General features: G+C 39.2%; 1 protein-coding gene, 1 long non-coding RNA gene and 1 other non-coding gene across 3 annotated transcripts in view; 2 read left to right on the top strand and 1 right to left on the bottom strand.

Moving 5' to 3' along the window:
- LOC118928520 (FYVE, RhoGEF and PH domain-containing protein 5-like) overlaps window positions 1-12,613 on the bottom strand; it is a 368,415-nt gene that overhangs the window by 257,589 nt on the left and 98,213 nt on the right.
- LOC130679110 (uncharacterized) overlaps window positions 1-12,613 on the top strand; it is a 47,644-nt gene that overhangs the window by 19,313 nt on the left and 15,718 nt on the right. Inside the window, exon 4 of the long non-coding RNA XR_008992097.1 lies at window positions 5,613-5,714. This is a non-coding gene — a long non-coding RNA (uncharacterized LOC130679110). The remainder of the gene's footprint in view (window positions 1-5,612; window positions 5,715-12,613) is intronic.
- Window positions 6,596-6,702, top strand: LOC118928565 (U6 spliceosomal RNA). Its single transcript, XR_005031282.2, has one exon. It is a non-coding gene; the product is annotated as a U6 spliceosomal RNA (small nuclear RNA).

Here is a 12,613-nt window from a genome sequence, read left to right as displayed (position 1 = left end):
AAATCTCTGGCTTTTCAGGAAATAAGGCAAGATCTGGCAAGACTGTGCTCCCAGTCTTGCATGGCATCAAAGGACCCCACTCCCTTTCAGAGGAAACCTGTGCGCTGCTGACCACCACAGTCTCTACCACTTCCTGTTATTATGCAAGGCTGGTTTTACTCATTGACAGGAGCCTGCCTTTCTCCAGCAGGCATTTAGATTTTTAATCTTCACTTGAGTTTTGTATTTTCTGAAGTTTCCTCACTGCCATTCCCTGTTGCTCCAAATTCATCCCTACACTTCTTCCTTCTCATTCCTTATGCCCCATTGCTTGGCCTACTGCCATGCCTGACAGAGGTCAATTGCAATTTGGGAATTCATACTGAGGTCTTTCAAACCAGTTTTGTGCAAAAACACATATCTGGCACAAGAAACACTGTTTTCCCTTGTGCTTGAAAGTCAAACCAATTTATATTTAGTACCAAAGCATGTAAAGACCCTAAAAACCACTGCACATTTGAGACCCAATTGCAATTTTTTGTTTTGCCCTTTTGGTGACCTGGTGTAGCAGCTGTAGACAGAGTTAGCTCTATTTTGGGACTCTATTCATTGTAAGCACACATGTTATAGTCTTACTGTTAGCAATTTACTTTCTCTGAAAGCACTATTGAGGTTCTGAACTTCCTACAGAAGTTCATAAACATGTTTTATATCCGGTAGCAAATCAAATGTGTCTCAGTACTACAGAAACATTTAGCTCTAAGGAGTACATTCAGGACCCAGAACAATCATAAAGCAAACTGCTCTTCCAACATCGCTTAGATATCTAATAAACAGTTATCTCAGATGTAATATGTCAAATATTGCATGTTTGATTCCATCTTTCCAAATGTGTTTATCTTAATGTGTTCCCTATTTCAGCAAATGGCAATTCCAGCCTTTCAGTTGCTCAGGCTAAAAACCCTGAAGTCATCCTTGATTTCTCTCTTGCTCTTATACCCCATATCCCAACCATCTGCAAGTCCTGTTGCCTATATTTTTAAAAAAGTCCAGAATCCATCCACTTCTCACTACAGCCACTATTATCAGCATAATCAAAAGCATCTTTACCCCTCACCTGAATTATATAAGTCACCTCTTACCTGGTCTCCTTTGCCCCCTTTAGTCTGTTCTCTACACAAGTCATACTGATCTCTTTTAAAGGTAAGATTGTATCACTTCTCAAAACTCCTCACATTTCCCATTGGCCAGAGTAAAAGCCTAAGTCCTTAGAGCAGCCAAAATCTCCAGTATGACCTGCATGCTCTCGCCACATGTCCTTATGTCTGTAGACCTGCGTCCTGTTCCCCCGGCCTTGATCACTGCATTCCAGCCATTGTGGCCCTACTGCTGTTCCTCAAACACACCACACATGCCCAACTTCACAGCTTGTGTGTCTCTTGGGTCCTTTGCCTGGAATGCTTTTCCCTAGAAAGCTGTCATCTAACTGAGGTCTTTGCTAAATGCTACCTTTTGGGAGAGGCCTTCCCTGACCCTCTATTTTTGTCATATTGAGTGTTTTGCTCACTTGTTTTCTGCCTGCCTCCATCCACAGTGCACACACTTCACACTGTATGTGCAGGGGTTTGGGCATTCTTTTCTCCACTACTCTTTTTCAGTACCTAGAACAGTGCCTGAGACATAATAGTTCTTAAATATTTGATGAATGAATTAGGTAGTAATACCATCAGATTAAATTTTTGTACTTTCAGCATTAAAGTCTGAAAAGAAGAAGCCTGCTTCCAGTCATGAGGGTGTTTATATGATCTTTAAAAAGATAGAAGCCAAATTAAATGGATTAATTTCTTACATTTTTTTTTTTTTGGACATGACCAACAATTCTTGGTTTATCAAAGCTAACCTCTACCATTGAGTTCCAAACATGTGGAACCTTAATATCTGAATAAAGGGAAATTCAGCATTTCAAGTTAAGTCAGACTAAGGGGTAAAGGATTTAATTTTGCTATTATGGTAACTCTGCTGGCTCTTATCAACACATCTGAAATAAGGCCTTTTGGGCAGCATGTTTAGGTCCTTGTGGCTGTGGGGTATGTTTTTGGGTCTGAGTTCCACTCTGTTAATTCAGCGGCATCATCGATGGCTACATTCGTTTTGTTAAACCAATTAAGCAAGGAGGCCATTGAACTGAGGTGGCTCTCAAGCCTTAATAGCTGACATACATAAGTAAATCAAAAGCTTAGCCTGTATAGTCCTCAAGGTTAAGAAATCAAACAGCCAAATAGGCTTTGCCATATAAAGCAAATGCTTAAGCTATAGCCAATCAAACAATTCTTTGCTTTGCCTCCTCTCTATAAAAATCTTTCCCCCAGCCCCTGCTGGTGGAACACTCCTACCACTTCCCATTTGGCACTGCCTGGTTCAAACTGATTTTTGCTCAAATAAACTGATAATGTGTAATATGCCTCAGGTTATTTTTTTAACAGTCCTAACACCTTAATGTGGGTTAAGATGTTACAACTCTTGGGCCTATATTATTCAAATGCAGCATGCTTCTTCTGAACTTAAAACAATGTAACTGCTGAAAAGGAGACCACACACACACACACACTCACATGCACCAGAAAAGTCTGCTATTTTCATAGGAAAAATTTTGAAGCAAAGCAAAATGGACACTATATTGGCCATCTTACAGTTTTTGTTAACTGTTGATCTGTCAGGGTTTGTTTAGACATGGGTGTGATCACTGTTCGTTATATATGCCGTCAAATATGTTAAAATGGGATATGATCGATTTTCCAAAGTGATTATTAATTCTAGAGTTGTTATCCACCTATTTCAGGGAATTTTTTAGTGCTGACTTTTCTTCAAAGCACTGTGAGATGATGTAAAGCTGGGTAGATGATAATAGCCAATTTTTACAAAGCTCTCACCCTGTATCGGCATTGCCACAAGGGCTATGCACAGGGCTATCAGGTGGACACTGTCGTATAGGGGGAGAAAGTTTTCCTTGACCTTCTTAGGGCCCCTGGCTGGGTCAAAAAATGTAACTGACAAAAACAGACTAACGAGAAAAGGATACAAATTTTAGTCTTTACATATACTTCCTGAGAGAATGGAGTGACCAGAGCGGGAAGTTTTTATATCTTTTAAACAAAGAAACAGTAAATTAGTGACGAATTGACAAGACCAAGAGGTTTGGGCTTTGGGCAGTAAGCAGTGAAGGAGTCACCGGGAAGATAAGCGTGAGTTTAACGAGGTTTGTGTGTACAGATTTCTTGGCTCCAGACTCCCACCTCTGGTGTGAGAGCATCTTCCTTCCTCCTAGTTCTGGGAGGGCACCTGTCACATGTGTGTCTTAAAATTTGTTTCAGGGAAAAGGGGCAAGGAGGGAAAGGTCAGAGTGACCTTCCTACTTCTGCCTTTTTAAAAAATTCCTTCAGCTTAAGATGCTTAATATACCAAGGTTCTACATTTTGGGGTAGCATGTCCTGAACACCATCACTGTTATCTCCATTTTACAGATGGGGAAAAGTAAACAAAAAGAGGTTAAGCAACTGGCCTGAGTTTGCAGATATAATTAGTTGCAGTGTTTGGTTTGGACCCAGGTACCCTAGCTCTAGAGTCCATGATCTTAACCATTGCTATACCAAATAGAGAATAACACAATAAGCAATATATTTGCTCTTTGTTCCTCCTCATTTCTGGTAGAGCTCCTAAAATCCTTGGAATTTCCTGAAAGATTGGAGTGTCCTTTGTGGTTCATGAGGGGCCCCTTTGGAGCATGCTTGAGTGCATGCTACTGAAGTGGCTGAGGTCGGGCTCCAAGGGAGTCTCAGAAAGCAGCTGGTCACCAGAAGACAAGTGATTAGCATGCTAGAACTTTCAGCCCTGCTCACCAACCTCTGTGAAGGGTGCAGTGGGGGCTGGAGATCTCCAGGTCAATAGTGTCAGGACTGAGTGACATTTGTAGGACACCCAGTGAGTGTCTGCTGAGAATGGGAGGATTACTTAACTTGGTGGCATTGGAAAACACTCGAGAAATACAATAAGAGCGCTCAAATAATGAAGTTATTTATAGCTTTTTTCAAAGGTAGTTCTGTGGAAGGTACAGGGAAAGATACCTCTCTTGCAGAGTCAATAGCACTGTTTTGAATTAGACAATCTTTGAACAGATAGATCCAATTAAGAATATAAAAATCTATCCGCAACCAACAAAAACTCTTACAGAAATGCCTTTCATATCCCCACAATCCCCATCTCTCTCATATGAAACCCCAGAGGTGACAAAATATCAGGCAACATCAGAAAGGTAGTACAAGGGCATAGCAGGATATTCTGCCCAGAGAGTTTTTTATTGAGGCCAGAGCCAGGGTACTCATCACACCACTGGACATCTGGAGGGTGTAGCATGGGGTAGCTCTTCACACCTTGGCTACACCCATGACAGGACATGACACCAGTGGCCCAAGGGTTATCCTCCCCAGGCCCAAAAGGCCAGGAATTTGTAAAGAACAGCTTCGCCTCTTTGTAAATTCTAGTCACATGTGTCAAATATGCTTTCACGATATATACCCAACTTGCTTCTTTCAGGCTTCTGAAGCAGCAACAAAGTCTGTAGACATTGAGGTGTAAATGTTTCTTTTTCCTTCTCAGTCAGCGTTTTGGACCACTTTTTTGAGTTTTTAATCTTAAGAACTAAAGACAATCGAACTCCTTTAAATGATTCAGTTTAATAATGTAAAAAACAAAATTTTGAAAAGAAAAATAAATAATTCTTTAACATTAAAAAGATTTTCGTATCTTTTCCAACATAAAAATATTGAGATTGGCTTTGGAAAAATGAAACTCCTTCAATACCTCTTGTTCTTATGCTTAAAACATGGTTTATCAATATAGTTAAAAAAAAACTTTTCCTAGACATACCATTCTAATTTTCCCCAAACACAAAGGAAGAGCATTTTGATTATAGTATTATGTGTGTATTGATTAAAGTATTATCAAATTAAATGCTTGCTTAACACACCTTGAGAATAGAGGACAGTGATTTTTGTAAGATGTAAATGTGGCTGTTATGCTCTATTGCAGTGTTTCCGTGGCTCCCTACCACTTTCAGATAACATCCACGTTCCCAGCATAGAATTTAGGGTAAACAGGACCACATCATGCCAGACCACTAAACATGCTAACTCTTTCATCTGGAATGCCTCCTGCATGCTCTTTCTCTCGGATGCCTCCCGCTCAGGCCTTCTTCTGGCCTCTGCCTGCTCCAGGTCTCAGTGTCACACCCAGTCTTTCCTGAACACTCACCAGCAAGACAAGGTTGGATGCCCTCCTATGTGCTAGTCTACAAATTCACCCACTGAAGATAGAGGTTATATTTCCTTTCTTACATTCCTAGGGTCTAGCATAGTGCTGATACAGAGCCCATGACTAATAAAGGCTTATCCAATCAATCAATAAGCAGTGTGATCTCTTTTATCAAAAAAGTGGCATAAGACAAAATGAGATCATATACTTCTTCTAGATACCCAGTCAAATGCCATCCATAGCACTCCACTCTCCATCTGTATTTTTCTTTCAAAATGTGTGTAATTTATTCCACAAATATTGTTTGAATGTCTGCTATTTGCCAGGTGCTATTCTAGGCCTTTCGGATATACACTGGAGAACAAAACAAAGATCCCAGGCCTACTGAACTTATATTCTCACAAGGAGACTGACAATAAACATCAGAGGTAAGTAATTGTAGATGTTAGGTGATAATTACTATGGAGGAAGAAGTTGAGTCAGATAAGAGGTATCAGAAATGTGGGAGATAGGGGGTGAGCTGCAATTTTAAATAAAGGCATTGGATAGGCCTCATTGAGAGGATAATACTTGAGTAAGTGTTGGAGCAGTAAAAGCAAGCAATTGTTGTCCGCATGGATGTGCAGGGAACAAACCCTAGGCAGACATCAGATAATGCAAAGGCCAGATTGAAAGTAAGAGCTTGCTTAGCTTATTCCAGGAAAAGCCTTGAGGCCAGAGTGGTTGGAGCAGAGCAAATGAAAAGGGCAGAGGGGAAGGTAGGGCAGAGGGGAAGGTAAGGCAGAGAGGAGAGGGCAGAGGTGGGCATGTTGTGGAAGGGGTGCAGGGCCTAAGTTCTACTGCAAGTGAAATGGAGAGCCACACAGGGTCCTGAAAGAGGAATGACATGATTTGGCTTACATTTTTAATATAAACTCTAATTAGAGAACAAACTGTATTTTAGTAAACAAGAAAATGGTCTTTCTTAATTGGTAGCTTTCTCTTTCTTGTACAGTCAATTCTGTGCCCTGGTGAGAGTTTCATCCTATATGTCTGAAACACATTCAGCGTTTCCCAGCCAAATTATCTTGGCATGCAGGGACATTATGAGCTGTGGCTAGGATTTTCCCAAAATTCACAGCCAAGTTGATTTTTAAGGCACTGTCTTAAGATAGAATATAGAAAAATATGTAATTTTAATCATGATTTTAAAATGTCATCTCTAAATAAGTAGTGGTAAGAGTTCTTTTATAAGGGGCACAAGATTCATGATGTGGTATAAGAATTTATAATTACAGCCATTAATTATCCTGAAAAATGTTATAGCATCATGCTTGCATCAGCAGCACATATACTAAAATTGGAACAATACAGAGAATATTAGCATGGCCCCTGTGCAAGGATGACATGCAAATTCGTGAAGCGTTCCATATTTTGTTGTGTTTCCAATAGCATACTAAGTGAGTTAAGTTAGACCCTTAGATAGTAAGGAAGTTACTCTTGAACCTTTGGTAACCACGAATCTAAAGACTGCAATGGCAATAAGTACATACCTATGGATAATCACCCTAAATGTAAATGGTCTGAATGCACCAGTCAAAAGGCATAGTCACTGAATGGATAAAAAACAAGTCCCATCTATATGCTACCTACAAGAGACTCACTTTAAACCCAAAGACATACACAGACTAAAAGGGAAGGGATGCAAAAAGATATTTCATGCAACTAATAGGGAGTAAAAAGCAGGAGTTGCAGTACTTGTATCAGACAAAATAGACTTCAAAACAAAGAAAGTCACAAAAGATAAAGAAAGACATTACATAATGATAAAAGGGTCAATTCAACAAGAATATATAACCATTATAAATATGCACCCAACACAAGAGCACCTACATATGTGAAACAAATACTAACAGAATTAAAAGGGGGAAATAGAATGCAATTCATTCATTCTAGGAGACTTCAACACTCACTCACTGGACAGATCAATCAGACAGAAAATAAGTAAGGACACAGAGGCACTGAACAACACATTACAACAGATGGACCTAACAGACATCTACAGAACTCTACACCCAAAAGCAGCAGAATAAACATTCTTCTCAAGTGCACATGGAACATTTTCAAGAGCAGATCATATACTAAGCCACAAAAAAGAGCCTCGGTAGATTCAAAAAGATTGAAATTGTACCAACAGTTTCTCAAACCACAAAGGTATGAAACTAGAAATAAATTACACAAAGAAAATGAAAAATCCCACAAACACATGGAGCCTTCACAACATGCTCCTAAATAACCAATGGATCAATGACCACATAAAAACAGAGATCAAGCAATATGTGGAGACAAATAACAACAATAATTCAACTCCTCAAAATCTTGTGGGACACAGTGAAGGCTGTGCTGAGAGGAAAGTATATTACAATATAGGCCTACCTCAGGGAAGAAGAACAGTCCCATATGAACACTCTAAACTCACAATTAACAAAACTAGAAAAAGAAGAACAAAGGCCCAAAGTCAGTAGAAGGAGGTACTTAATAAAGATTAATGCATAAATAAATAAATTTGAGAAGAATAAAACAATGAATCGATGAAAGCAGAAGCTGGTTCTTCGAGAAGATAAACAAAATTGATAAACCCCTTGCTACACTTATCAAGGAAAAAAGAGAGCCTTCACACATAAACAGAATCAGAAATGAGAAAGGAATAATCACTATGGACATCACAGAAATACAAAGAACTATTAGAGAATACTATGAAAAATTATGTGCTAAAAACTGGATAACCTAGAAGAAATGGAAAACTTTCTAGAAAAATACAACCTTCCAAGGTTGATCCAGAAGGAAACAGAAAATCTGAGCAGACAAATTGCCAGGAACTAAACTGACTGGTAATCAAAAAACTACCTAAGAACAAAACTCCTGGACCACATGGTTTCACAAATGAATTTTACCAAACATTAATGAAGAACTAACACCCATCCTCCTTAAAGTTTTCCAAAAAGCAGAAGAAGAGTGAATACTTCCAAACTCATCCTATGAGGCCAGCATGACTCTAATAGCAAAACCAGGCAAAGACCCCACAGAAAAAGAAAATTACAGACCAATATTCCTGATGAACATAGATGCAAAAATATTCAACAAAATATTAGCAAACCAAATTCAAAAATATATCAAAAAGATCATCCACCATGATCAAATAGGATTTATTCCAGGGATGCAAGGAAGGTACGATATTAGAAAATCCATCAACATCATCCACTACATCAACAAAAAAGGACAAAAACCACATGATCATCTCCATAGATGCCAAAAAAGCATTTGACAAAATTCAAGATTCATTCACGATAAAAACTCTCAACAAAATGGGTATAGAGGGCAAGTGCCTCAACATAATAAAGGCCATAAATGACAAACCCACAGCCAACATCATACTTAACAGCAAGAAGCTGAAAGTCTTTCCTATAAGGTCAGGAACAAGACAAGGATGCCCACTCTCCCCACTTTTGTTCGACATACATCTGGAGGTCCTTGACACAGCAATTAGACAAAACAAAGAAATAAAGGGCATCCAGATTGGTAAGGAAGAAGTTAAACTGTCCCTGTTTGCAGATGACATAATATTGTACATAAAAAACCCTAAAGAATCCACTCTAAAACTAGTAGATCTAATATCTTAATTCAGCAAAGTTGCAGGATACAAAATTAATACACAGAAATCTGTTGCATACCCATACACTAGCGATGAACTAGCAGAAAGAGAAATCAGGAAAACAATTCCATTCACAATTGCATCAAAAAGAATAACCTAGGAATAAACCTATCCAAGGAAGTGAAAGACCTATACTTTGAAAACTACATGATATTCAAGAGAGAAATTAAAGAAGATACCAATAAATGGAAACATATCCAGTGCTCATGGATAGGAAGAATTAATATTGTCAAAATGGCCATCCTGCCTAAAGCAATCTACAGATTCAATGCAATTCCTATCAAAATACCAACAGCATTCTTCAATGAACTAGAGCAAATCATTCTAAAATTCATATGGAACCACAAAAGATCCTGAATAGCCAAAGCAATCCTGAGAAGGAAGAATAAAGCTGTGGGGATTATGCTACCCAACTTCAAGCTCTACTACAAAGCCACAGTAATTGAGGCAATTTGGTACTGGCATAAGAACAGAACAATAGACCAATGGAACAGACTTGAGAGCCCAGATATAAACCCAACCATATATGGTCAATTAATATATGATAAAGGATCTATGGTCATACAATGGGGAAATGACAGCTTCTTCAGCAACTGATGTTAGCAAAACTGGACAGCTATATGCAAGAGAATGAAACTGGATTACTGTCTATCTCCATACACAAAAGTAAACTCAAAATGGATCAAAGACCTGAATGTAAGTCATGAAACCATGAAACTCTTAGAAGACAACATAGGCAAAAATCTGAATATAAACATGAGCAACTTCTTCCTGAACGCATCTCCTTGAGCAAGGGAAGCAACAGCAAAAATGAACACATGGCACTACATCAAACAAAAAAGCTTCTGTACAGCAAAGGACACCATCAACAGAACAAAAAGGCATCCTACAGTATGGGAGAACATATTTGTAAACGACATACCCCACAAGGGGTTAACATCCAAAATATATGAAGAACTCACATGCCTCAACACCCAAAAAGCAAATAACCCGAGTAAAAAATAGGTGGAGGATATGAAGGGACAATTCTCCAAAGAAGAAATTCAGATGGCCAACAGACACATGAAAAGATGCTCCACATCGCTAGTCATCAGAGAAATGCAAATTAAAACCACAATGTGATATCACCTCACACCAGTAAGGATGGCCAGCATTGAAAAGACTAAACAACAAATGCTGGTGAAGATGTGGAGAAAGGGGAACCCTCCTACACTGCTGGTGGGAATGTAAATTAGTTCAACCATTGTGGAAAGCAGTATGGAGGTTCCTCAAAATGCTCAAAATAGAAATACCATTTGACCCAGGAATCCCACTTCTAGGAATTTACCCTAAGGATGCAGCACTAAAGTTTGAAAAAGACAGATGCACCCCTATGTTTATCGCAGCACTATTTACGATAGCCAAGATATGGAAGCAACCTAAATGTCCATCAGTAGATGAATGGATAAAGAAGACATGGTACGTATATACAATGGAATATTACTCAGCCATAAGAAAAAAACAGATCCTACCATTCACAACAACATGGATGGAGCTAGAGGGTATTATGCTCAGTGAAGTAAGGCAGGCGGAGAAAGACAAGTACCAAATGATTTCACTCATATGTGGAGTATAAGAACAAAAGAAAACTGAAGGAACAAAACAGCAACAGAAGCACAGAACCCAAGAATGGACTAACAGTTACCAAAGGGAGAGGGACTGGGGAGGACAGGTGGAAAGGGAGGGATAAGGGTGGGAAAAAAGAAAGGGGGCATTACGATTAACATGTATAGTGTGGGGGGGCATGGGGAGGGCTGTGCAACACAGAGAAGACAAGTAGTGATTTTACAGCATCTTACTATGTTGATGGACAATGACTGTGAATGGGTATGTGGGGGGGACTTGGTGAAGGGGGGAGCCTAGTAAACATAATCTCCTTCATGTAATTGTGCATTAATGATACCAAAATAAAATTTTAAAAAAAGAATATTATGTTTACTAGGATCCCCCCTTCACCAAATCCCCCCCACAAACCACGTTACAGTACTGTCCATCAGCGTAGTAAGATGGTGTAGAATCACTACTTGTCTTCTCTGTGTTGCACAGCCCTCCCCATGCCCCCCCCCACATTATACATGCTAATCATAATGTCCCCTTTCTTTTTCCCCACCCTTATCCCTCCCTTCCCTCCCTTTCTCCCTAGTCCCTTTCCCTTTGGTAACTGTTAGTCCATTCTTAGGTTCTATGATTCTGCTGCTGTTTTGTTCCTTTGGTCTTTCTTTGTTCCTTTAGTCTTTGGGTTTGAGGTGAGTCTCTTGTAAGCAGCATAGAGATGGGTCTTGCTTTTTTATCCAGTCTATTATTCTGTGTCTTTTGATTGGTGCATTCAGTCCATTTACATTTAGGGTGATTATTGAAAGATATGTACTTATTGCCATTGCAGGCTTTAGATTCGTGGTTGCCAAAGGTTCAAAGTTAGCTTCTTTAGTATCTTACTGTCTAACTTAACTCACCTATTGAGCTATTTTAAACAGTGTCTGGTCTTTCTTTATTTTTCTCCCTTCTTATTTCTCCTCCTCCATTCTTTATATGTTGGTTGTTTAATTCTGTGCTCTTTTGTGCTTCCTTTAACTGCTTTTGTGGGTAGTTGATTTTATTTTTTGCCTTTAGTTAGTATTTGGTTGGTCTGCTTTCTTTGCTGTGATTTTATTTTCTCTGGTGATATCTGTTTAGCCTTAGGAGTGCTCCCATCTAGAGCAGTCCCTCTGAAATACCCTGTAGAGGTGGTTTGTGGGAGGCAAATTCCCTCAACTTTTGCTTGTCTGGGAATTGTTTAATCCCTCCTTCATATTTAAATGATAGTCGTGCTGGATACAGTATTCTTGGTTCAAGGCCCTTCTGTTTCATTGCATTAAATATATCTTGCCATTCTCTTCTGGCCTGTAAGGTTTCTGTTGAGAAGTCTGATGATAGCCTGATGGGTTTTCCTTTCTCTAGCTGCCTTTAAAACTCTGTCCTTGTCCTTGATCTTTGCCATTTTAATTATTATGTGTCTTGGTGTTGCCCTCCTTGGGTCCTTTCTGTTGGGAGTTCTGTGTATTTCTGTGGTCTGATCGATTATTTCCTCCCCCAGTTTGGGGAAGTTTTCAGCAATTATTTCTTCAAAGACACTTTCTATCCCTTTTTCTCTCTTCTTCTTCTTCTGGTACCCCTATAATGCAGATATTGTTCCTTTTGGATTGGTCACACAGTTCTCTTAATATTGTTTCATTCCTGGAGATCCTTTTATCTCTCTCTGCATCAGCTTCTGTGCATTCCTGTTCTCTGGTTTCTATTCCATCAATGGCCTCTTGCATCTTATCCATTCTGTTTATAAATCCTTCCAGAGATTGTTTCATTTCTGTAATATCCTCCGGACATCATCCCTTAGCTCTTGCATATTTCTCTGCAGCTCCATCAGCATGGTTATGAGCTTTAATTTTAATTCTTTTTCAGCAAGACTGGTTAGGTCTATCTCCTTCTCAGGGTTTTCCTCTGTGATCTTGGTCTGTATCAATTTCTTCTGCCTTTTCATGGCAATAGATATATTTGTGGGGAGCTGGCATGTGTGTTGGGTAAGAGAAAGTCCCTTCTTCCCCATTTGTGGCCTTCCTCTCC

Source organism: Manis pentadactyla, chromosome 10 (assembly GCF_030020395.1).
Source record: "Manis pentadactyla isolate mManPen7 chromosome 10, mManPen7.hap1, whole genome shotgun sequence".
Lineage (NCBI taxonomy): Eukaryota > Metazoa > Chordata > Mammalia > Pholidota > Manidae > Manis > Manis pentadactyla.
The sequence above is the reverse complement of the archived record's forward strand: the minus strand, read 5'-3'. Positions and strand labels throughout refer to the sequence as shown.